The sequence below is a fragment of the Protopterus annectens genome, chromosome 2.part1, assembly GCF_019279795.1.
Source record: "Protopterus annectens isolate FY-2018-M chromosome 2.part1, PAN1.0, whole genome shotgun sequence".
Lineage (NCBI taxonomy): Eukaryota > Metazoa > Chordata > Ceratodontiformes > Protopteridae > Protopterus > Protopterus annectens.
The window spans coordinates 444,957,256-444,981,087 of NC_056729.1; the positions used below are offsets into that span (position 1 = coordinate 444,957,256).

The 23,832-nt window shown below is 36.4% G+C and overlaps 1 protein-coding gene across 1 annotated transcript in view; it reads left to right on the forward strand.

Annotated features, from left to right (window-relative positions):
• ARHGAP10 (Rho GTPase activating protein 10) overlaps positions 1-23,832 on the forward strand; it is a 2,173,597-nt gene that overhangs the window by 1,567,790 nt on the left and 581,975 nt on the right. The gene's annotated exons all lie outside the window — the stretch shown is intronic.

Here is a 23,832-nt window from a genome sequence, read left to right on the forward strand (position 1 = left end):
AATACTGCAACATAGAAGAGAAGGACATGTATGGTTATGGTAAGATTTTACACAACTAATCTTTTCAGGACATCAAATGGTTATTTGGTGTTGCTCTGACCAAGACCAGTATACATCTTTACATGACAACTCTTTGTGTGGAGCTGATAGTTGGCCCAAGTCTGGGTTGAACTTGCTTAGGTAGTTGACCATGCCAAGAAAACATTGCAGGACTTGAACATTGTCTGGGGCTGGCATCTTGCGAATGGCTGATTGTTTTGAAGGATCTGGTTGTATGCCTGTGACCAACATAAGGAACTTCTTGTAGCCTGAATTTGCATTTCTGTGCATTGATCTTATGATTCACTTGACATGCCCTTTGTAGAACTTTTCTGAGGTTTCCCTCATGCTCTGTTTCATTACGACCTGCTACCAGTATGTCTACTATGATAGCACAAGGATACACAGATAAAATTTGCTCCATTGCATACCAAAAGACTTCACTTGCAGAATTTATCCCAAATGGCATTCTCAAAAATCTGTACCTGCCAAACAGAGTACTGAATGTAGTAAGCAGTGAGGATTTTTTGTCAAGCTGAATTTGCCAAAATGAACTCTCTGCATCCAAGACAGAAAAATAGTGGCATTTGGCATCAAAGCAGCAACTTCTTGTGCGCATTGAGTGATGAGGTCTTTTCAGTGCTTTGTTCAAATCTCATGGATCAGTACATATTCTGATGTCATCTGAGCTTTTCTTATGAGCTACAACCATGGAAGATACCCATTCTTTTGGAGTTTCTGCTGGACAAATTACACCTTGTCTCTTCATTTTATCTAACTTGGCTTTGACTCTATTCTGCATGGCTATTGGAACCTTACATGCTTGTCTGATAACTGGACTGACCTCTGAGTCTAACTTCATAGAATACTCAACAGGAAGTTTGCCTTATTTGTCTCGGAAAAGATCAGCATAGGTAGAAAAAATGTGCTGGGCAAAATTAGAGTAGTGGTCTTTTTAAGCTAACATGAGGGACTTCCTTATTAAATGAAATCAGTCCCATTTTCAGAGAGTCTTTGAGCCCTAATAATGACTGAGCGTGTCTATTGACCACATAAAATAATAAGTTGTAGCTTCTACTCAGCTGGAAGTAACATGAAAGCACTAATGAACCTTCGGTTTGAATTTCTTCACCGCCATAAGCAAAAAGTATTGTACACCTTGCCAAATTGAGTCTCACCTTTACATACTCTGACAAACGTTTCTGCAGACATAACATTGCACTTGACTTGTGTCACCTTTGAGCTCTGTGGGTTAGACATTTATCCGAAGAGTACAAAATACCTCATTCTTTGCCCTTAAGTCTACTGCATTGACTGTTTCATGAAGCACTGATACACCATCAACATAAAGAGTAGGCTTGTCAGTCTAACTGATCAACTCATTTCTTAAAATGTTCCCTTTTAATAAAAAGAGTGTAGGCTTTTTGATTTACAAAACCTTTTGAAGTAATTCCATTTATTACATTTTTGTGGCATTGTTGACCAAAAGCTAAACACTTTCCCCTTTTAAATTCATGACTTCCACCACAGTTAAGACAGTTGACAGTGAAACTAGGCTGGGGTCCATGCTTTGAGTGTGCTAACTCACTCTTGTGCTTCACTGAGGCTGTGCAAAGTCTGGAATTTGCTAGAAAGTTCTGGGGTTTACCAGTAGGTGTGGCAGGGGCTGCCATGTGCTTGGGCCTGTTTCATTTAACCACATGCTGCATACTATTAATATGAGCTTTCTCACTGCGCCTTCTAGAGCTGCTCTCATTTGTAAGGATATTTGTGTACTTTTCTGTAAACTTGTATATCTGATAATCTCTACAGAAGTGAAAGTTATCTAAACAGTTCCATATTAAAGAGAACTATTACTAATGCAGAGGTTGCTGGTGGCAAACAACTTTACATTTAAGTGCTTCATCTACAAATGCAGTGTCTACTGCCCTTCAAGAATAAATTGTCCATGTTGCATTAAGAATAGTGTGCTGGTGATATTACCATAACATTTCCTGAACTAGATCAGTTATGCAATAGGAAATGTCTGACAAACAATGACAACAGGTTCATTGTTACTATGTCTTCAGTCCTGTAGACCATTAAGGAGTGCAGCACAAGTTCTGAATTGCTCCAAAGCATGGTCAGGTTAAATGACTTGTTCAGTGTCATACAGGGGGTCAATGAAGGTAGAAAAATTCAAACCCTGCACCTTTGCCACAGGAAGCAGCTCACTAACAAGTCAGAGGTTTAGTGCTCTGTGCTAACTCCCGGACTAAGTTTTTAACTAAATGTAGAAATCCTTTATAATCCGATTATGTAGCAAAGACTGTACAAAATAATATGCAACAATTGACTATGTTAGGGATGCTGAAGATCAGACAGTTCCGATCATTACTCTAAATAATGCAGATGATATGAAGGTTCTAAAGAAAGTACTGCAAAAATATATTACTAAAACGTAACATGTTTACACACATTACACAGTCTGGGTCTATTTAATTCATTCTTTAGTGCAATGAATAAAGCAAAACAGTTGCAGACAGTATAAATTCTGTAGTAAGAGGTGGTATCCACAAGTTATACAAAAATCAGAATGATCACCATGTATCATACTTTTTTATTTTTTGGTGGGGGTGCATATTTGCTTGCAGAACAACTAAATCTCATTTTTGACCTTCCTATGTCTTCTCATTCTTACTACTCTAAAGTTAAAAGAACAGCAGGTTTTTCATCAACATTTTACCTACAAAATTGGGTCTGACATTTGGATTAAGGCTCTTATCCCCTGTACATAAAGTACAGGGCTTGACTCTTAAAAAAACATAACTAAGAGAGGCATTTCACACATAAATACACAAAACCTCAGCAGCAAATGACCACCTTGAAAAGAAAGAAAAAGCAGCAGCCCATTCTGAAAGCCTGCACTCTCTTAGCAAAATCACTGTGGCAGACTTGGACAAAGCAGCACACAGTAGCTGCTATCTTTACTTAAAGGAAAGTAAAACCTCCACTTGACCAACAAGCAGTACCTGCTTCACTAAAGTATCTGTTTTGAAAGGAAAGTAAAACCAGTGTACCACTGCAGTCTTATGCCATCTCTACTTGCACACAGGAAACAGCAGGACATGGGCAAAGCAGGAGTTACTTTTTTTTAATTCTTATAGTGACAGTATACAGTACATGGATGCTGAGGAAAGTAAGAAAACTTTTTTTTTAAATCTAATGTTGAGTACAGTGCCCCTCTGCAAGCATAGGGCCCTAGGCAGCTGCCTAGATCACCTAGTGCTGGATCCAGCCCTGTTCAAGTGGGGCAGAAACTGAGTGAAAGACCAGAGTGGGAAATAATCAGAGATGACCTTAATTGAGCAAATAAGGTAAAGCTGAAAAACAGGAGTAGTAGGGAGTTAAGAATGATAATGGCTCAAGGGAGGTGGAAGGGTGTGTGGAAGGGGAGGAGCTCAGATAAAATGGGCAATTTACATTTTCTCAAGATACAGCAAAACAGTATATTTTTTGTCAGTAGGAAATTGAGTTAGGGCAACAGGGCATTCAGAGTGGTGACTAGAGAAGATTGCTGGTCTGATCCTATCCATGTGGAAGAGGACATTCAGTGAAAAGGGGAGATAAGTCAAAGAAGGAATGTAAATGGTATGGTTGAGTGTTTTAATGAAGGAGTAGAGAATTTTTGTGAGGTGTAGAAATGAATATTGTTTCAGAGAAGAAGCTGAAAGGAATTATTGGATGCATTGAGGTTGGTGCGGAGAGAAAGAGTGATGAAGAAGATGGAAACAGGGAGGAAATTGAAAAATGAGTGGATTAGGGGACTAGATATGCAGCTGAAGACTGCTTAGGATGGTGATTAAGTAGCATAGGGATTAGTGGAGGAGAATAGAAAAACATGGCTTTAAAAGCAGAAGTCGTGACAATGTAAATTAAAAAAGCAGAAAAATAAATTATAAGAAAGTGGGCTCATATAATGATGGAAGATAAGACAAAAAGTTGCTAGCATGGAAGATAACGGAACAAAAGGAGCAGGAAAAAAGATCAACTAATACGAAGACTAAAGACCACAGAAAATGAATGAGCATTCATTCATAGTTGAAGTATTTTATACAGTTCTGAGGGAAACTTTAAGACAATAATGGTGGAGAAAAATGTATGTTGAGGGAAGGAGGAATCAAAAATTCATTTTGCAACAAAATGAGAAAAACATGAAAGATAAAATGGGATTAGACAGGTTTGTAAAGGTCCATTAAACAAAAAAATCAATAAGGAAATTGGAAAATGAAGTGCCGCTAGAAAAAATGTTTTTCCAGAAGAGAGAAATCAGTTGAATATGATGGGTTTTCCAATGGACTTTTTTAATGAAGTGAGGAGGAAATTCATGATAAATTTGTAAGGATTTTGGTGGGTACAGAAGGAGGAAAGTTTCTAAGGATATAGAGAAAATAAATGGTAGTACTGAAAGGGATAGAGGGGATGGAAGACTTGGACAAGTTGAAGTAATTTTATTAAAGGAGATGCAAAGATTCTGCAAAGAATTTTGGAAATGGTAGAGTGAGTGTGTGTGTGTGTGTGTGTGTGTGTGTGTGTGTGTGTGTGTGTGTGTGTGTGTGTGTGTGTGTGTGTGTGTGTGTGTGTGTGTGTGTGTGTGTGTGTTAAACAAAGGGTAATAGAAGTGGGACAGGTGTGAGCCACAAGAGGGAGTAGATCAATGGGTAAATGATACTGCTATATTTTGTGAATTCAGAAACAGCAGGTTCAGAGGCAGGAGCATTTTTGATATTAAGATTTGTGTCACAGTTGACTGGCATATTTGTATTTACATTATTGAGGGAAATAGTGATTGAATTTCTATTTATTAATATGTTTAAACAGCAAAGCTACTGGCTGATAAATTGTATACGTGGCTATGGGCACTTCTTGTGCCAATAGCTACGCCAACATGGTATTAGCTTATTGGGAAGAAAATTATCTCTTTAAACAAGATATCTATAAAAGACATGTCTTATTTTATTGTCGTTTTGTAGATGACGTTTTTCTCCTTTGGAATGGGATGGTGGAGGAATTGGTAAAATTTGTTACAGACATGAATAGTATGACTAGTTTTCTAAAGTTTACACATAATTATTCTAATATGTACATTGAATATTTAGATGTGTATATAGAAAGAGTTATGGATAATTACATGAATACAGGAGTTTATAGAAAGCAATGTCACAAAAATAATTTATTACATAGACGAAGCATGCATCTCCATTACAGTTTTAAAAACATCATAAGGGGACAAGGCATGCATATATCTCGACTAAATGCCACAGATACAGGTTATCAAGAGGCGTTAACTGATTTTAAAGACAGACTATTAAATCAAGTTTATAATGCAACAGAAATTGACAATAATCTTTTAGATCTGGATGAATTAAGGGAAGATAGAGCTGCACCTTATTTCTGAACATGATAGAATCGTTAGGCAAGAAGGTAAAAATAAAAATATAAAAATACCAATGTATTATACAAATGACAATAAAGCTATTTATGTTAATAATCATTGGAAGATACGAGTAGTGCTGACTTTAAGGAGATTGTGGGAGATAAACCATCTTTTAGATTCAAAAATAGACCTAATCTTAAAAAGCTACTATGTTTCAATACTAGTAAACATTCTTTAAATAATGTCCCGAAAACCAACCCATGTGGACATTGTAACTATTGCAATCATATTAACACCAGAGGCCACTTTATTCATCCGGACACTATAAGTTCTTTAAATTTAGAGTAAATGCTGACTGTAACACAGCGAACATAGTTTACCTAGCAGGATGTGACATGTGTAACTCATTCTGTATAGGGAAAACCAACAGGTCTTTCCGAACCAGGATCAGAGACCATTTATATGCCATTAAAATCCAATATCAGAACAATGCTTTAACTAAACATGTTCTGGTGTATGACAATCAACATGCATTTAAATTTATGGCTATAGATGTTCTTAACCCTATCATTAGACAAGGAAACCTCAGGAACAGCCCTGAAAAAAAGAGAAATGACATGGATTTTGAGATTTAGAGCAGACAGGGGTCACGGCCTTAATGAAAGGGCATCTCTCAAACCTGTCTTGAAAGCTCGTCGATAAGCTAACACTACATATGCATTTGTCATATTTATCATATATGATAAATTTATATGTATAGAAAGTAAATTTATTTTAAATGAATAGGTATATTTATTATCATACAGTATTTACTTTTATATTATTTTAAATAGAAATATGTGATATAGCTAGGGTTGTATTTTAGATATGTTCACATTTTTTAACATGTTTTATATGTAAGTGCTTTTTGATGCATTAAATGGTGCTTAAGGTTAACATATAGTTAACAATTAAATTACGTCATGATTATCTTTAGTATATACACATATATATATATATATATATATATATATATATATATATATATATATATATATATATAGGCGTTTCTGTGTAAGTGTGCTATCTGGTCTGAAGAAGCTAATGTGAAAGCACTTATCTGTGCACTTTATTAAATTATTTATAGAAGAAGAAGAAGTATCATTCCATCTTTATCTCCAGTTTGATGCATGGTCGCACACACCAAAAATTTATTTATTGTGTTACATTTTATTTTTCTGTTGGTGTGTAGCGTTTACTCTGTTGAGTGTACTACTCATTATTTTCTATTTATTAATATGTTTAAAGAGCAAAGCTACTGGCTGATAAATGTTATACTTTTTTGTGTTGTTGGAAATACCTGATGGGGTTGGTTAACAGTTCAAATTTGCATAATGAGCTACTAGTGTTGCTTGACCGGCACAAGTGTGAGCTTATGGAAGTTCTTATTAAGGACAATCCTAGATCCATGGACAAGATTTCTATGGAAATTAAACTTCCAACACTAATGTCACTAATGATTTGTTGTTTGATCAGATTTTTGTTAAAGGTGATACCTTAACAAATGACCTTAAAAATAAAAAGAAGCTAAACTGAAATGGGATGTTTTTGAATATGAGCAAAGGAAAGCATACCCCCTGCCCCCCCAGGTTTCAGGCCTGGTCAATGCAAATGCACATCTATGACTTAGGCAGTTTGGCTAGTGGGATTCATGTAAGTGCACCAAGGTAACAGTTATCCTGAAGCCCCTTTATTGAAATCCCCCATTGAAGTGGTCAGTGAGGATTCGATCCCAGCAAAATGGGGGGGGGGGCAAACCAAACTTGGTTCAACTACAGTCAACAAGGGACCCTGCAATAGCCGAGAGGGTGGACAATCAATTGGTGGAGCCACTGGGACAATTAAATGTTTTGTGTTAATAATTCAGGTGATTTTCATGAGTTTAATTACAACAGTTAAGTAGATACTAATGTAGTCTTTTAATTTTTTTCTAAAGGTTTTACCTTTGTACCCACAGCCAGAGCAAAGTTGGCTTAAGTCCTTTTGGGCATCAAATAATTTGTTAAAAAGCTTAATTTTAGTCTTTTGTTCCCTCATGATGGTACCTCTTCCCACTGATTAACATTAAGAAGACCAAGTACTTTTAATCCCCCTTTTTCCAGTCTTAGATATTTTTGAATTTTTGTGTAAACGTGGTATTAGAGAGCTTTTGCACAAACATCTTGACTCACTTAAATTTAATTTGATTTTAGATCAGTTCTTACTTAAACTGTTAAAACAATGAAGTGAGAATTATGAAAGCTGATAAAGGGGGAGGGGTGGTCCTGATAAACACTAATGACTTCAACAATAAAATAATAATCCTTTTAGGTAAGGATACATATGAAGAGGTGTCATGTACTGAAATGCATATAGTCTATAGGAAGGTTGATTATTTACTGTATGACATGCCTATGTAAGGTGAAAATGATCAGGCTGAATTTGGGGTTTTAAAAGTTGACTATTTTATGGTCCCTACAATTTTTCAATACTGAAGGTCCACAAGGACCTATTAGACCCACCTTTAAGACTTATAGTTGATGCTAAGGCCTCTAAAACATTTCATTTGGCTAAGTTTATTGGTTATAAACTCAAAGTGACCATTCAAGGGCTTGAATATTTAGTCAAGGACTCTTGGGATTTTTATCATGAATTATACAATGAAAGTCTTTTATTTTTAACAATAGATGTTAAAGACTTATTTTCAATAATACCACATCAACAGGAGCTTGAGTGGTTGTTCGAATTTCTTATTGAAGAAAAGTGAATTGAGTGGGAGTGAAATTAAAGTTATTGTGAACTTGATGGACATAATTCTGACAAATAATTTTATGTATTTTGATGGTATGATTTTTAGGGTCTATATTAGAACATCGAAGTTTCAAAACTTCAAATGTTCTAATATTGACCTCTGTTCAGCGAACGCTGAAAATAGCGAAGCTACAGAAAACCGAATTTTTTTTCCTAGGGAAAGAATTTGATTGTCCGTTTTTGTCACTTCGCTATTTTCAGCTCTGTGGTGGAAAGTTACGGGTTGGGTTCAGGTAAGTGTGTGATTGGGCGCAGGTTAGGTGAGTTAGGGTTAGGGTGCGGGTTAGGTATGTGTGCGATTGTGTGGACGTGAGAGTTAGGGTGGGTTAGGTGAGTTAGGGTTAGGGCGCGGGTCAGGTAATTGTGCGATTGTGTGGACGTGAGGGTTAGGGTGGGGTAGGTGAGTTAGGGTCAGGGCGCGGGTGAGGTAAATGTGCGATAGTGACGGATCTTAAGGTTTGGGTTAAGGTAAGTGGATAGTTAGTGGGATATGTACAGTTTAGTGTAGGGTTAGATGTAAGATTTTAGGTGTATGTGTGTGGATTGCTGTTTGTTTTGTGTGTTTGTGTTGTGTGTATGTGTTTTGGAACAGCAAATTTTTTCCCTAGGAAAAAATTCGCTGTTCTGCATGTTCGATGTTGTAAGCGTTTACTGAATAGGGGTCGATATTAGAACATTCAAAGTTTTGAAACTTCGATGTTCTAATATAGACCCTGATTTTTAGACAGAAAGAAGTGGCTATGGTTTCATTTTGTGCCTCCATTTTTGCCATTATTGTTATGGGGATGTGGGAGAAGAAATATTATATTCTAAATTCTAAGGGTACTGTGGCTGGAAATAAAAGATGAACTTTTAATTGTTGTTACGTTTCTTAATTAGTGGTAAACATTCCTTCCTTTTTGCTGCCACTGTAGAAGAGTAGTCATTATCAAACCTAATAATGTTGTTGTCATATTTAATTGAGGAATTAGTCCATGCTGACTTCAGAACCAATTTTTTGTCCTGTGAAGAGAAAAAGCGAACTATGACAGATATTGGTTTGGTTTTGTCCTTAATTTACATGGTTGAATTAGTCAAAGACCAATGTGCCCTCTCAATTCTATATGAAAAGGTTTCTTGCATATTTAAAGTTTTGGGAAGCCAGGTTGTGAGGAAATTGGTCATGTTTTGAGCTTCCACATTTTCAGGTAAACCATAAATCTGAAGATTATTCCTCCTGGATCTGTTCTCGAGGTCATCCATTTTATTTATTAAGGATGTATTTTGCTTCAAAAGCAATTTCACTTGTAGTTCTTGTTGTGTTAATTTCCCATCCAGGCCAGTTAATGAGTTTTCCATCCCAGACTTTTGGATCTTTTGTTGCTACATCATTTCTTTTAAAACCTCTATTTATCTGGAGGTTTCTTCTTTATACAGATCCAGTTACTCTCCATTTTATCATTTTTTTTGGTTAGTTCAGACATGTTATGTAATAAGGTTTGCAGGTCCTTCTTGGAAGACTGGTCTTGAAAGTTGTATTTCGAGTTGCTCATCTTGTGACAGTATCAGTAGCCTTTCTGTTGAAGTTCTTGACCATCTTGTGACAGTATCAGTAGCCTTTCTGTTGACCATCTTGTGACAGTATCAGTAGCCTTTCTGTTGAAGTTCTTGACAGGAATTTTGTTAAATACCGGCACTTATTTGAATAAAACAACCAGTGACCTGTAAATATTATATCCTGTAATTTTTGTGAAGAAATTAGTCCTGGTTGAAGATATGGAAATAAATGTAATAAAAATTTCTATGAGTAAATTCTAAGTATACTAATTGTTGGTCCTTTTACATGAGATACCCGGATGATATCTGTATTTTTGAACTGACCAGCATGATAAGATGCAGGACTTTCTTGATTACATCAGCAATACCACCTCCTTTTTTAAGTTTAATCAGTCAGTTTCTGGGGCAACCCTACACTATTTAGACATTGAGTTAACTAAAGCTAGACCTGACAACAGATTTGTGTCTTCTGTTTTCAGAAACCCATCATATTTAAATTCTTTTCCACATTTTGCAATAAGCAACCATCTGTGTCAGAAAAAAAACGATGGTTAAAGGACAACTGGTTAAGGCTGCTAGGATGATTTCTCTGCGTTATTATTGGACTGTGAAAAAATTAAAGAACAGTTTCTTGAGAAGAGGGTATCCTGAAGTTTTTTAATGGATATTATGTATGATGTGGATTCTAAGAGAGAACTTGGCACATATATGCCACTTTTGGGGAACACACATAGCTGTAATGTTAGCCAGTCCACTCCTAAGACTTGGGGGACAGCTTTTATTACCACATGTAGCCTAGATTTTTCAGATATTAAAAACATTATTCAAAGGAACTGAGGTGTTTTTAGTCAGACAATATAGGGAAAATGGTGGGGTTTTCCCCGTTCTTTACAGTGCAAAGGGGAGTGTATCTTAAGAAGCTGTTTCAGTGTAATAATGTTGGCCAAAACTATTACCAAGGTAAATGGGGAAGTTTTAGTCGTGGTCGCTGTAATGCTTGCAGGATTTTTATTAAATGCCAATGGGGTTACTGTGGGTAACATTTAACGTAAGTTCTGTTGTACTTGTTATTCTAAGGGCATTGTTTATACAGCTATTTGTCAGAACTGTGCTTGTTTCTATATTGGAAAAAAAAACAAATGTTTTTTAAGGACAGGTTAAGGGAACATATTTATAGTATTGGTAAGAATGACCTAAAGATTGTTCTGGCTAATCATCTGCCTGAATTTTCTGAACATTATTTTTTATTTTTGGTATAGAAACTTCATGAACTAGCCTATGGGGTAGTACCATGGACCTTTTTTAAAGGTTTGCGATCTATTTTGACAGATAAAAATAAATGCAGGGGTTAATCCTGGTTTAAATGACAGCATTTCTATTAACTGTTTACTTGAGCTAAAATCTTTAGGGCTTATGTGAGGATTTATTTAAGCTGTACCTTTATTTTAAGGTTTGCAATGTTAATGTAATATTTCTACTTAATGTTTTTAACTTTGTCTTTTTGTTTTTTTCCTTGATGTGTCATCTGATTAATGATGTCATGTATTTAAACTGAGTTGGTGTGATGGTTTGCTTTTCTGATGAAATTTCCATTTGAAATGAAATCTCTCAAATTAGTATTTTTCTCTTGATTTGGCTGGTATTTTTCTTGAATTGTCATACAGTGTCTCTCCCAGTTTGTATTTTTGGTGGTGTGTTCTGTTTGATTATACTTTTTGTTTGTTTTCACATGTTGCATTGATTATACTTCTCATCTGTACCTAAATTTGCAGAACTTAACTGATTTTGCTTTATATTTTTGCTTTTCCTAACAAAATTTAATTTTTTTTGTAAATCAATGAAGTTAACAGTCAGTATTTTCAGACATTTGAGTCCCATACTTAGTATTGTTCAAAAATGCATGTTGATGCAAAACTTCTTGTTGTATCAACTTTTTGAAAGTTCTTATTGGTTTTTCAATTTGTAAAATAATTACAACAATAGTTACTGTCAGAGATTTGTGAACATAGTAAGTGCAAAAAATTCAACTAAACCTTGCACACAAAAGAAAGAACAACTATTTATAGGAGTGCCCATTAACCGTCAAGTCATTCAAGTTATTATACATTACATTAAATCAAAAATGCAGTTGTTTTTGCTTGTCAAGCAGATCTTTAAGTTTTGTCCATGCATTGTAGCAAGAGGTAATCCTGGTTGTTCTTGAGTTAATTGTAATGATTTCCAGGTGACAGACTTCAGTTTCAATATTTATAAATTCTTTGAAGGAGGGTGTAGATTCGTTCTTCCTGTTCTGAGTTATAACCTATCTAGCTGTAGATAGTATAGACTACAAAATGTGATATTTCATTTTTTAACACATATAGGAATAGGAGTGTTAAAATGGATTAGTGATTTAGATAAAACAACTGTATCTCCAAAAAGCCTGTTAAAAGAGAATAATGTTATTCTAATAAGTTAAGACAGTACAGTCAAAAAATGTGTTGCCAATGTGATTTAAGTTCTTGTTTACATCTCCAAGAAACTTGTTTCTGCTTGAACATTAATTCAATTTTATGTGGCATGAAGAAAGATTTGTTGTATCTTTAGAAGATATTAGAATCAGTTCTTTATCTTCTTCACTCAGAGGTGTGTTATTAATTTAGGTAAAATAGTTCCAGCAATTGTCATTGCAATTTTTTGTTTCTTTCCTCACAACTCAAGACCCTGTCCCAATGTGTTTTGTTGTATTAAGAATATTATATATTCAATTTGTTTGGGGATATGATCTCTTATCCTTGGTTGCATTAATTTAATTTCTGATTCTGCATGTTGTCTGCAGCATTGTACATCTAGCCCACATGTCTTTATCCAAGTTATATTTGTTCTTAAGGTAAGCAACAGAATGTAGCTTTTCACCTTTCATTAATTGAAACGAATATAGCAGATTTTTCTCTTTAAATGTGATCATTGTTTCTAAAATTGAGGTGGAGATGTTATTTTGGGTATATGCCGTAGGAAATGTAAGGAAGATCTATGCTTAACATGCCAGGTTTCTATATATTTTTTTAAGTGTGTAATATAATAGAAATTAAATGAGTCACTTGTTTGATGACTTTTTCCTATAATGTAATCATTTACTAACCAATGTAGACTGCTGTTTAGTATGAGATAATTATTAAAATATCTGTTATGTTTAGAGTTTATAAACAAGATTTCCTAAAAACGCTTTCCACCTAGCTTTGTAAGTATTATTAAGCCAAAGATATATTGTTTTATAATTGAGGATAATGAATATAATTCTAGATCTGGTAGCCCTATCCCTCCTGCTGTCCAGTATGTTATTTGATGGTTTAAAGCAATTTTTGGTTTATTGAGATACCAGAGAAATCTCAAAATTAAAGTGTTAAATTCTTTAATACAACTTTTTGTGGGGGGCAATGATAGTGATTATATAATATATACAATTTTTGGTAAAATAATCATTTTGATTATAGATAACCTCTATTCCATTGTGAAGAAAATTTTATTCCATTTGTATATTAGGTGCTTTATATACTTTATACTATCAGTATAATTATGATTTATTATATATTTAATGGCATCTGTTATAATTATTCCTAAATAATTCATTTTCTTCTCTTTGACAGTATATTTAATGAATTTATTTTTGATTCTATACTTATTTGTGTTTATAGGTAGGGTTTTTGTTTTGTCATTGTTAAATGTTAAACCAAAATTTCTTTGAAATACATCCATTGCTAAGAAAACTGCAGGTAGAGAATAATCATTGACATTTAATGTTAATAGGATGTCATCAGCAAACAGCTGAATTTTAAAGTTTAAATTTTTATTTATGTTCATACATTTTATATCTATGTTTGATCTGAGAAAATTAGCAAATGGTTCCATAATTAGGGTAAAGAGCAAAGGTGAACACCCTGGTTTGATTCATTTCAAGATTTGTTTACAATCAGAAGTAAAAGTATCTAGTTTGACATATGCAAATCAGTGGTTATAAAGAAGATTAATAAGTTGTGTGAAGTTACTTGAGAATTTATAGCTTCTAAAACCAGCAAGAGAGAGTTCCCGTTTACTGAGTCAAAAGCAGTATTAATAGCAGGACTTATTGATTTTTAGTTCCCTTTTGTTTTATTTGCATAGTCAGTTATTGTGATTATTCTTTCAATATTGTGGTAAGTATTTCTGTTTAAGATAAGGCCAGTTTGATCTTCGTCAATCATGTAGGGTTGAATATATTTTAATCTATGTCTTCTGTTAATAAGTGTGTTTCTTGTAAAAGAAAAAATAAATAACTTGAGAATTAAACAGCTTCAAATATTTGTTAAACTACCCCTCTTGCATCTGTTATTTAATCCATTGACATTTATGGAAGTACAGTTAATAAATGTCATTTGTCCTACTGATCAAAAGTATACATGTACTTGTCATAGATAATGACACTCTGTTAGTAAAGAACTGCTTAATAATCATCATGTGAACATTAACTTTTGAAGGTTTGATTGCTTTTAAAATCCCAAACAATCCTTGCTTGAATAGTCTAACCATCCAAGCAGACACATCCATCCAATACTCTGACAAAAAAAAAAAAAAACAAGTCTGCTCTACTGCAATCAAATATGATGTCATTAACAGTAAAATAAAGATGAACCTGTGTCCTTGAAAGCATTAATATATGATAGAATAATTATTTCACAGCTTAAGTTATTTAACATATACATTCTCCAGTTTTATGCATTCATTAAGGTATTAAAGTAAGATATGCTTACATCTCTTATTATTATTTATCTGTGCATAATTTTGAAATTCATCATCTAATAGTATAAAATATGATTGACTGCTGCACAACAATTTAAAATGTTTTGTACTGTGTCCCATCATAAGATCAATGTACTTTCAGATTCTTCTGCTCCCTCTTTGTAAAATTATATTAAAGTAAATGAATAGTTGTTCTACAGTATTTAAACAGTATTTCATTATTTGTTTATATCCAGTGGTTTATTACTGTAAATTAAAGCCTCCTTTGTTATTTATGTACAGTATACAGTTTATTGCTTCTTTTGCTTTATGTATGAGACTTTCAAGTGTATTGACAACATATGTTCATATCATGTATGTCAAGTCTGTAATAATGAAACTGTAAACATTTCATACTGTATATATATATATATATATATATATATATATTTTTTTTTTTCCGTTTTACCATTCATTGACAACTATTATTAAACTTGAAATGCTTGTTTTCAAATATATTTACTTACAAATGTATTCAAAAGTATTTCACAGTATGTGCAAAATTATAATTGTTTCCCTTCTTCAATACCAGTTTGTACGTCTCACTGTAGTTACAGTGAAATTTGAGCTAATGCATATTTAAAAGATTCCACCTTTTATTCAAATTAACCTTCTAAAGCTGCCTGTCAGTCAGAGTCTCTGAACATGAACAGTTCTGTTTCTTTAGGTGAGAATTTCAAATGAACTCTAGCTGTTTACCACAGAAAGCTCCATGTGTTCTAAATGAAGTAAAAAAGGGACAACCTATCAGTTACAACAATTTCCATATCGAACTTGAACATTTCATCTATGAATGATGGAGCAGTGGTGAAGCGGTTAGCGTTGTCTCCTCACAGTAAGAGGTTCTCTGGTTCGATTCTCAGCTGGGATGCCTTCTGTGCGGAGTCTGGTGGGTTTTCTCTGGGTACTCTGGTTTCCTCCCACATTACAAAGACATGTGTCTGGAGCTTTTCTCCCCAGGCCTCTGCTGAAAATTGGCTCTTTCCAAGTTGGACTTTCCCGGTAAACAAAATGTTTAATAAATAAATAAAATAAAAATGAATAGAGACTATTTCAAAGCCATTTAAAACTTCACAATCTCACCACTGTTAAATAATATCAAAACACACATCCATAGCAACTGCAATCATCTCCTGCCCCCAATCCAGCACATCATAAATCATTATATTAAATAGAGCAGTAACATATTATCCAAATCTTTGCACTAGGAAGACAGGCAGCGTTTAGGTTTTACTATTAGTTTTAGTGAAACAGCTTTTCTAATGTTACTATAGTTAATGATTACAATGAGTTGCTTCCACACTTAGGTGAAGATGTTTATCTGTCATTTCTTTTAGTATACAGTTTAAGTAGCAGTTTTAATTTAACACTGTTAATGTCTTTTCCTTTTTCTAACAAGAAAGTATGAAATGTCGCTCATAGTGTGCGTTTCCCTTTAGTAGGTAACTGCAGTTTATATGAATTAAACAACTTTAAGTTCAGCTTCTAATTCAAATATTAAGTATGCATTATTTCCTGAGTAAGCAATTTTGTATACAACCCTACGGATCATGTACTAGTGTAAATGCTGTATGCTTCATTTAAGGGAAACTAATAATATTTTGTCAAGACTTATTAAAATGATTCTTAATTATTTGAAAATTAGACATGCAGACAGGAAAAAAAGAATTTAATTGCCTTACATTAGTACACTGCTTGTTAATTTTCTGATTCCTATTTATGTTATAGTTGAACATGTTGTCATTTCATGTTTTGATGGTAAAAATATGTAAAGAAGTACAACTAAGCTCATTTGCATAAAAAGAAAAAATAAACTTATTCCCTTTGTGAATAAAGAAAAGGGAAAAGAAAAGCTCTTTATTTTTCCCTTATTTTTGTATTTTTTCTCAAATTTAGTATAAGGGACCAGTCCATATCCTCTGTTCAAAAAATGTTGTTAATTTGTAGATATGACAATGCAAGGACAAGCTCTTCGAAGAATTTAATCCCATTAGAAAGGAAAATCTTCAGCCTGGCCAGGAATAATAAATATACTTTTATCTGCTTTTTCTTAAGTTTTCTTATAAGAGGAAGTAATTGTTTTAGTCATCACTGTTGCTGAATAGTCATTATCAAAATGAATATTTCTTTCTGCTTTAAGTGGTGACTTAGCCCAGGCCGTTTTGAGCACTAGTACTTTATCCTGAGATGAAATACATTTAACCATGATGGACTTCAGGGAAATACTGGACTTTGATAGAGGATTAACCAGAGATTTGTGTCCTCTCTGTATATCAAAAGAGAGAGCTTCAGGCAAATCTAAAGTTTTAGGGAGCCAGGTAGACAAGAAATTAACCTAACCATTACCTTCTTTTCCTTCGACCGAACCTGTCCTCAAGGTCATCTATTTTGGCTGGTAAACAGTTGTTCATTTTAACAGACACTCAAAATTATTCTCTCTTCACTTAGTCTTCTTTCCATATCATTCAAGGAGTCTTCAATGCCAGAAATCTGGGTTGTCTGTGACTACAGTTTTCCTTAAAGTCATCTACTTTGGTGTCCAGTTGGATCTACTGTACATGTTTGAAATTTTAGAAAGCCGAAACCCATATTGCCTAGACCATATGTTCGACTTCTGAAATATCGAACATGTAAAAAAAATTAAACACACAATATAAACCAACTGTACGGAGATGCGGTTTCCGCATGGTCGGCATTTCAAATGTTGATCATATGGTCTCGGCCATATGGTCTTCGACATTGTGGAATGTCAACCATGTGTAGGGGACCCGTCCAGTCTGTTTTCAAAGACAATTCTTGAATATTAGTCAGTAATGTCTTTGTATAATTCATGGTGCTGCAGGATACAGTGAAGAAAATTTATATCACAGATTTTGACAGGAAAATAGTTGAATTTTAAGAATAATTTGGGGATATAATTGTTTAGGACACAAGAGTTTATGGTAATTTACTTAATTGAGTTGTTTAGAATTATTTACAAATAAAATTTCCTGCCAGAAATATATGTAGTGGCAGAGCAGAAGAAAAGTGCTGCTATCCTAGTCTCATCCTACCCATGCCCCCACTGTATCTACTTTTTAAGTGAATTAGAGCAGTATTTAAAACTTGTCCTTCATTTTGACCCCCCCCCCAAAATAGAGTGAAGCATTTCTGCTTATCAGTAGGAGTTTTAAGCACTGAGCAGCCTATCTACCGCTAGAGGAGTGGTTTCCAGCTCTGAAACTGTAACTTGTAGCCGTTTTGGGCTGCTGCATTCTATCCCTTTTAACTTTCTGCCTTAAAAACCCATGTTTGCATGGGTTTGCTTGACTCACAGTGCTGCTAAGCTAGGGTAAAACTATTCCCAGTGCCAGAAAGTCTACTCTTCCAGCTTTCCCTTAGATTTTGCTACTTCTCTTTTATGCACTTAAACAAGCTTATAAAGTCTAGCACTTGTCCAAACTTCCTTAGCAATTACTGTAGCACACAGACTGCTACCAGCAGTAAACTTTCTATAAAAAAACAGTCTCACTACTTAATAAATTATACACTCCTCCAGGCATGTCCAAATGTCAGTTCCTCATGCTTTCCCCTATTAACCTAGTGAACCTGGGCATCCTGAGGCAGTGTCGAAACTGCCTCATGTACACTGACAACCCTCTCCTCTTACCCCACAACACTCAGACTTGCGAGAGATGCACTTATTTATCCAGATTGGAAACCTTGCACTCTCCAGCCAAGACTGTAATAGCCAGTCAAGAGGAGAAGGTCAACACTAGCAGCACATCACAAAGAACACATAGCCATATACCCTCACAGCTATCACATAACACAAAACACACACACCTTTGTGGAGGCTCAGACCTCCAAGGCAGAAACACACACAACCAATGCACCACAGCACAAACCATGAGACACATAGTTCACACAGTGTGCCACACAACCAAAGTCCCTAAGGCAAAATAGCTTACCTAATACACTTATTATAGGTGACTCAGTAGTAAGGCACACTGATGTCCCACTCACGAGGTTGAATAAGCAGAAGGTAATGGTCAGCTGCCTGTAGGGAGCCAGGATACTCCACTTATCGCATGCAGTCAGGTCACTCCACAACAGGTACAGATATGACTTTGTCATTGTCCATGTTTGTGAGAATGACCCAAGACACACCTCCCTGGAATACATGAAAAGAGACATTGAGAAGCTCTCAGATCATGTAGCCCAGGAGGGCATGACCGCAGCTCTAAGTAGCATCTTACTGTCACCAAGAATGATACCACAGTACAAACAAAAAATGATTGACTTCTATAATTGGCAAAGTTTCTGGTGTCATTCCACGGGGATCCAGTAGCTGTCTGCCTGGGATGACATGATCGACAGACCTAAACGCTTTGCCAGAGGTGGCCTGCATCTGTCACCCATGGGATTCCTTATACTGGCCAAGGCCCTTGCCACCCCTATAGTGCTTTTTTTAGGCAAAGTCCAGAGGGCCAAATTACCACCATAACAGCTGCAAGCAAATGTAATCTGAGGGTTATGCTACTCAACACTAAAAGACTCAATCTTAAAATGCACTCATTCGAAGCGCTTCTCAAAATGGAGAACATCGACATTTGTGCAGTTATGAAGACCTGGTTCATGGCACCTGAAAGCACTCCTGCGCTATCAGGCTATAACTCATACCATACCTTTCGGCCCAAAAATGTGGATTGAAGCCCTAAAGGCGGTGGTGTCTCCATATTCATAAAGGATATGCACACCTCCAGGCTAGTGGCCCAACAAAACGCATCGGAGATAATCCATGTACAGCTAACACTAGGCAAAACTGCTATTCGGGTGATTGCCTGCTATAGATCCCCTACCATGTCTCAAGAATCCCACTCCACATTCCTAAACACCCTGGAAAACATAAAGGTCCATCCCAACACCCTCATACTGGGTGACTTTAACTACCCCGCCATCAACTGGGAAAGCTGTTCAAGTAACAACACACTTAGGTTCATAGGTGTGTACTAGGCTATTGGCCCTGGAGCCTTAAAGCCTAGCTCATAGGACTTGCACAGTGTTTCTTGGAATTCATCAATTCCAGTGCCCTGGACCAGCTCATTCTTGCTCCCACTAGGGGTAGCAACATTTTCTATCTGGTTATTACTAATATGGGTGACCATTGCTCTACACCAATTGTCAACTCCTCCCTGGTCAGATCTGACCATAAGCTAGTCACCATGAATATCCACATCCCACCCACACCTTCCGTAAAGGAAACCACCATAAAAAACTTTTCCAAAGCCAACTCTGGGCTTCTAAAAATTGAGGTGGCTAACTTTACATTGCCCTTGCAAATGGAGAATAAATGCAAGATGGCAGAATACTCCAATGCACTGTACGAACACATACATAAATGCATGGAATAGACCATTCGTAATAGAACCAAGATGCTCTCCTCCAAAACAAGGAAGCCAATCTAGTGGTCCCCTGTCATAAACAAGCTCTACAACAGAAGGAAGAAACTGTTGCAGAACAAGGCAAAGTCCCAAGACAGGAAAAACTCCCTTGTCAGCCTTAACAAAAAGCTGATATCCCTCATCAAATCCTTCAAAGCTAGCTCCAAAAAATAGCAACAGATACTAAAGATAACCACAAGGCCTTCTGCAGCTGAGTCACAAATCTACAAGGCAATGCTCAGATTTTCTCAGAGCTACTACACAATGGTAACTCCTATACTCAGCCAACAGACATTGCCAATGTACTAGATGACAGATTCAGTGCAAACTTTACCCCGAAAGGCCAGTCACAATACCTGAGGAATGCCAAGTACCCAATATTGTAGCTGTACAGGTTAAAACTGCACTGGCCAAGGCCAAGGATACAGCTTCCATGGGACCTGACAACATCCTGGGCTGTGTTGTACATGAATTGCAAAATGAACTGGCACCACACCTGAGCACCCTGTTCAATCACAGCTCATTTCAGGCTTTGTCCCAGCCGAATGGCGCACAGCTACAGTAATCCCATTCTACAAAGGGGATGCAACTATGGACCCTAGGAACTACTGCCCCATTAGCCTGACAAGTCTAGTATGCAGGCTGTGGAGCACATCATCATGGACCTAATAAACAAGGACATAGAAAATCTCCAGACTCTCTAGACCCCACAGAGATTGGATTTGTTAAGGGTAGATCTTGTCTGCTCAACCTGATAAGACTTTTTCGAGTCTGTCACCAGAGCTGTGGATGAAGGCAAGGTAGTTCACTGAAGTTCAGGCCAAAACCAAGGGACTATGGCTGACTACTGCAAACTGGGAGCCACTTTAGCTCCCCAAATGATGTTGACATTCTACAGAAAGGCCTCACAGAAACCATTGCCTGGTGTCAGAACCATGGCCTCAAGCTCAATGCCAAAAAATGCATCATCATTCCTTTTGAGAAGAAGACGGTACCCTTGAACTACCACATCGATAGTAGTCCACTGAACACTGAAGGTGTCATAAGAGATCTGGGAACACAAGTGGATAGCAACCTATCCTTTGATAATTACATTTCCACTGTGGTCAGAAAATCCTTCTGTGTGGCACATCTCATTACAAAGGGTTTTGCCTCAAGGAAGAAAGAGGTCATTGTCTCTCTCTACTCATCCCTCATTAGACTAATTATCAAGTACAGTGTCCCATTCAGCATGTACCTCACTAGACATTTGCAACAACTAGAAAGACCACAAAAATACCTCACTAAGAGGATACTATGCTTTAAACACTTGTACTGTGTGGAAAGACTAAAAAACCTCCAACTTTTCTCGATATCATATTGCCTACTTAGAGGCGAGCTCTGCTTGACCAACAAGGCCATGTCAGGCCCAGCACTGCTAGATATGCTACGGCTAAAGAAATCCCAATCCCTCCATAACAGACACACCAGAAACCTCAACCTCATTACTGCAATCAGCAGAACTTGGTGGAGGACAGTTTCCTAACCCAGAGACTGCCCATGCTCTGGAACAGACTTCCTTTACAGGTCAAGCAGAGCACCTCACTGGCCGTCTTCAAGAGAAATCTTAACAAGTGGATGGGAAATAGAAAATTCAACCATGGGATCATTTCAGTGGCCCTGCTGGACAGAGGCACCGGGAAATAATGTCGGGTGGCATGTTGCCAGGGAATCTTTTGGGCTAGATTTGTATGCAAGCTTCCCATGAAATAAAATAGAGTACAGCGATGTGTTTTCTTAGGATCTTGCTTTACTTCAAAAACTTTCCTGCACTGAGTGTTCAGAAATAGCTGAATTATTTACTGTCCCAGCCAATTCCACAAGGGCACTGTGTGCATTTGCATGTTGGCGTGTGAATGTGTTGCCATGCTCATGGATGTGTTTGCATGATGTCCTGTGAATGTGTTGTCATGTTAATGGATATGTTCAAGCACAGTACATCTCAGAACCATCCCTGCTGATTTATGTCAGAATGGAACAGTGGAGCAGTAGTGAGTCATGTTAATTTAAAACCGCTATTTTTTAAAGTGCTGTCACATAATAACAGCACTCCTTGAGAGATTCATAGGTAAAACATATATTAATCATATTTTCCCATTATAGGGGAAGGCTTTAATTTTCTCATGAAGGCTATAACCTAGTTACAAAAAAGAGAACTTAAAATGCAGCTAAACTGCAAACAGATGTTTAATATCAAACTATATTCAGATGAAGCACAGATGACACACTATATTTTGAAACAGAACTAAACAAAAGTGTGCATCTATCTCTTTAAAATGTGTTTATTAGTGCAAGTGATGCACAACCAGATAGGGAAACTGCAGTCTGGTGAGGAGTGTCAGTAGCATCTTAGTGAGTAAGAGGTTTATTGCAGTACCTTGAAGTGAGAAGTGGAATCAGTCACTCAAAGGCTTGGTCACCCCATTTCAGTGTTGGTCACTAAGCACAATGTGAAGGTGATATTTGAGTGTGGCATGGAAGGTTAAGGATGCTGATATTTATCTAAACAACCCAAGTATGGAATTCCACAGTTTGGATGCTAATACTGGGAAATCTTTGCTTTTACATGAGGTAATGGAGTCAGTCATTTAAAGTGTAAATATTGATAATTGGAGATCATTGTCACAAAATGGGCTGCCTAAGAGAGGGACAGCAACTTAAAATCAAAATAAGAATCATATGGGTCACTAAGGTTAAAAGGAACAAAACATAATACTGGACTGCAGTAGTACACTAAACCAGAGGTTCGGAAAGGTCTTGCTCCAGTGGTAAGCCCTGAAACAGGGGGAAAACTACTGACAGACACCATTTGTAATTCAGAGACAGGCATTGATTCTACATGGTCAGTAGAATCACTGTGGTGGGCCATCTCCATGCTCATGCTAACTGCTAATGGGGCATTCTAAGGGAAAGGTTAATACTAGTTAGTCATGTACTCACCCCAGAAATGCTAACAGTTAGTGTACTTACACAGCCAAGTGATTTAGAGGATCATTTGGCTGCATAAATGTTAATGAACATAGTGTGTTCCCCAAGAAAAGCTCAGGTAAATGACTGTGGAGAATTAATGGTGAGGATGCATGTGGCAATGTATGCGCATGGGGGTTATGAGTGGTCACGGATGAATGTGTGTGGCAGAATGAGTGAGGGAAAGAGACATCGGTGCCAATGTAGTATATGTGGGAATTACCAACAGAAAAGTGCTGATTAGCATGGGTGGTAATTAACCAGTGATTCAGAAACATGCAAATTAGATGATATAAAGGTCTTCCTCATTATGGCTAATCTTCTTCTTTTGGCTTTTCCCGGTTAGGGATTGCCACAGTGGTATGTCAGTCCGCTAATGATTGGCAGTAGATTTTTACGGTGCCAAGTTGCCAGCCTGACACCCAACCTTCAACAAAGGCATGCCCATTCACGCATGTCTTCTGAATGCCACTCGAACATGGGGAGGACATGCAGGCTCCACACAGAAGGAGCTGTAGCCGAGAATCGAATGGGAGTATCTCTTGCTGTGAGGCAACAACGCTACAGCTGCACCACCACGACTTTAGATCTAAATTGCATTTTTCATGATCATGTAAGCTGACCCTCTTAGCTACAGCAGTTTATGCTATAATTGCAATTCTTTCTGAAATCTAGGGTAAAACTGAATTTATTAAAGCCAGTTAAGCACTTTCATTCTTTTGTAAATGAGACTTTTTGTTATATTTAGATTTCTTGGAACAAAGCTTTGCACATAGACTTAGGTTCATA